Consider the following 4008-nt stretch of genomic DNA (forward strand, 5'->3'; position numbering starts at 1 on the left):
ATAGCGACAACTGCTTTAGTTTAGTTAGCGTCAGATCCATCAGGATTGCCAGGTCTCATGTTTCTGCCATGTGACGGGCTGAAGAAAACTAACAAAGCAAGTGTGAGAGGCCTCAAAACACAACTTTTATAAATAATAATAGCAAGTCCACACCACTTTCCCCTCCACTGAACACTACTAGTTTGAACGTCAGGCACAGATTATTATCCATGATCTATCAACTCTGATTCTATCAGTATAAACGCTCAACTGAATACATGCAAATTCTAATGACAGTTAAAAGTGCTGTCTTTAGGGCATGACAAGTAACCATGTTGATCTGTCTATCTAAAAGATGGATCAGTTTTAAGTGACATTCATGCCACTTAAAACCCCCAACGTAAACTGGATGTAGTTAATCTAGTTTCATAGCAATCTGACTGTAAGATATTATCTGTGAGACTCAAAATGTTTAACAGGAACTGAAGTTTTGTTTGTCGCTTACAGCTATTTCTAAGAATCTTTCCTTTATTTTTTAGTTTTCGTGTATATGGGGCTTAAAGCATGCCAGCTTTCATGTCTCATTGACTCGCTACCTAGAAAAAGATCAGGTTACAATCATTCATCTGCTGGAACAGAATAAAGTGAATGTGAGTTTACAAGGAGTGGACTGAGGCCAGTGTTGGTGTTTTCTGTGTTATCAGCTTTGACATGACTTCAAATATCTGTCACATTATTTAACCCAAAGTCCAGGAGTGTGTCTGTAAACATATTATGACACACGAACGTCAGTCAAGATTTGAGCTGATATTACAAATATGTGACGCTAAAAATGGATCACTGTGTTTCTTGGACTTTTCTATTGGTCTGAGTGCTGTCAGACAAATCTTTCAACTCTTTAACTCTGGAAAGCTGAAGAAAAAGAAGTAACCCTACTGAGCTGTTTGTGCCACGTCTCAGACATCCTCATAGAACAAGATGACTGAGTTTCCATACGAAGTTGGCGAGGGTGGTCTCTATGCAGCTACCCTCGGGAAAACCCAGAAACCACATCTTTATAGATATATACTGAGGCGTCAAAACTCGTCATTAAGGGTACGGGGGTCGTCTTTATGTGTAAAAGTATACTGTCAAAAAGAATATGCTAGTTCTAGTCAATAACGACCACTGATCACTCTCAAGTGGTTAACAGGCCTTGTTAATTTAAAACACGTGGTATATTTCAGCTTCAATGTACGCTGTTCAGCCCGTGTGTATTAGAGAAAAACCAAAAAATTCAAACTTGTGTGACCAGTTGTTGCTTTTCAAGAATGTATTCTGTTTCCAGCCTGAAAAAAAGAACAGTTTGAAAAAATCAGTAAAAGTTCACCATGACATCCACACGCATTATAGTGGCAAATAACCTCACCACAAACATCACAGGCGAGAGATCGCACGGCTCTGCCTTCGCCTATACCACATACATTGTTTCCTTTACTATAACTTCTTAAGCACCACGCCCCCAGGTACGGGGGCGAAAGGGAGATCGCATTGGTGCTTAACAAGAAATATTGAAGCAATGGAATATTGCTTCACCTTCGCAAGAGCTGACTTTTCAGTCCTATGAAACAAAGTGAAGTGAGAGTTGTCGCTTTGTTCATAGAAATACCAATGCATTTCAATAAATAAATTTTCATATATTTCCTTTGTTCGGAACATGTTATATAATAAATAAATGTTATATAATACTTTTGTCTTCATTTCGGCTTATGACTATTCTACAAAAGGAGTATTAGGAAGAATTAAGATTAAGAAAACACATTAAGAAAACAAATAGAATTGATTTAGAGAATAAAGTCAAAAGGAGGTAACGGTTGTTGTTTCAAGACAAAGTGCCACGGCTGCTATACTCTCAGAGTTTGTGAAATCGTATTTCAGAATCACTTTTAGTAACAAGGAAGGAAATGATTTCTGTAGTGATAAGTATAGGGATGCTGAAAAGATGGTGCAGAAAGCTGCGTCTGATCAGATGGAAAAAGCATATAAACCTGGGAGAGTATTTGTATAAAATGAAAAGGCTTTATTCTCAAAACGATCAACAAAAGTCTTCTTTCTAAATGTGGCCCTAACACTCTGTCAGACTGTTCTCAGAGAGCTGTGCTGAAGCATATTCACAGGATATTGAAAGGAAGGGAAAACCGTGTTAGGAAAAGGGAAAATCACAGCCCCGAGAGGAATCTCAGGAACCTGAGAGCACTTCACAAGGAGTGGACTGAGGCCAGTGTTGGTGCTTGGAGAACCACCATGCGCAGACGTTGCTACAACTGTCACTTTACTAATATGAGCACGCACTTGAAGCAGAGACATCAGAAGTGTTTTACCTGATGTAAGAAAAATAAAAGAAGTGTTTGCCCAGTGGTCAAAAGGAAATCCAGGTCTTAAAGTCTGGAGTCATATTAAGTCCAGTCTGTGGGGATTTTAGGTGCCGTGTGATCAACTGGTGCTGGTCACAATTGGTCTGTTGTGTTTTATCGAGTCCAAAGTCAACGCCATTTCAGAGCACTTCATAGGAAATAAACGAATACATTTTTTATGGAGATTTCCTTTTACAGCGGGACTTTGCACTGGCCCACCATGTTCTTACCTTTCCAGTGGTCATAACCAGCCAACTCCCATGAGCTCCAGCCAAGTACTGAGTGCATGAATTAACATGTTTTGTTATGTTTGACATTTCTATATGGAAATTGGTTTTAATTGGTTTTAGGAAACAATATTTTGAGGTACTGGATATCTGATTTCCATGCGCCACAACACTGGTCTAGAAAACAATATTTTTGTTTGCTACAGGAAACTTCAGATCTTAATCTAGTTTCCTAACATGAAAATAGATTTAAGCTTGCTCACAAAAAAACAAAAACCCTTCCTCATGTTTGCCGTCACTTTTTTGAAGACCACACTTGTTTCTTAAATGCTGTAACGCATTGCCGTTTCTCTCCAGTCATCCTAGCTGTCAAATGCTTGGAACACCATCAGTAAAAAACAAATACAAAACTAGACAAAAAACTGTTTTCAGGTTTAAGGGCAGTGAGTGACATTTGTTCACACACAGGTGAAAGAATGCTTATTGACCACACACATTCATTCAATTAGTACCAGAGAAATGACTCAGACACAGGAAATCAACAAGCAAAAGATCAAAGACGTTGATATTATCAAAATAGATTTTATTCTAGACCTTGAGATCTGAGTGATATTACAACAGTCTGATCAGGAGGCTGCAGACTGCAGCCATGTGAGTGAGAGAGAAAGAGAGTACAAGGGAAAAGACGAAAAAAACCCCAACAAATCTTAAAATCAGTATTTACACGTTGTGTTATAATACATCGACAATTAAATCCAGATTTTTCTTTTTGTTGTTCCTTTTGAGTATACAGCTACAAATAAATCAAAATTACAAAAGTTTTGATCAGTACAAAACCTTCAAGGGCTCTCCAACTTAGCAAAGATAGAATTAGTACTTTTGGAAGGAACAAAAATTAAAAAATAAAATAAAATCGCGAACACACTTGAATGCAGCGTAAAAAGCTTATCGTCTAAAAGCAAACCATTATAAAATACCATTCCACCGTCATAGACATCATTTGAAATAGTGTCCTTGTGATTCACTCCAAGTACTGCTGACTGTATTAAAGCAAACTTCAGCATAGTTCAGCTTCAGTATTTTTTTTTTTTTTTTTAAAAAGACAAGTAACATGCTGAACAAAACCTCTGAATTATCCAGCGACGTGTGTGCACATATCTAGCCGAGGGTGTTGTTATGGCTACGAGATGAGAGCGGGAATGCCATGAAGTTAGTTTATCTCAACGTTGAAGTGTCCTACGAGTCAGACAAGACACCGCTGACCTTACTTTTCCTACTGAACGCGTTCTAAATCATTTGAGCCGTCCTCAGGGACTTCTTAAATCAGATGTGCCTGAGACAGTTTCTCCATTTGCACCTAAAGTGCAGGTTAAAAAAATAATAATAATCAAAAAATCTACCATTGTCTT

The sequence above is a fragment of the Astatotilapia calliptera genome, chromosome 18 (assembly GCF_900246225.1).
Source record: "Astatotilapia calliptera chromosome 18, fAstCal1.2, whole genome shotgun sequence".
NCBI lineage: Eukaryota > Metazoa > Chordata > Actinopteri > Cichliformes > Cichlidae > Astatotilapia > Astatotilapia calliptera.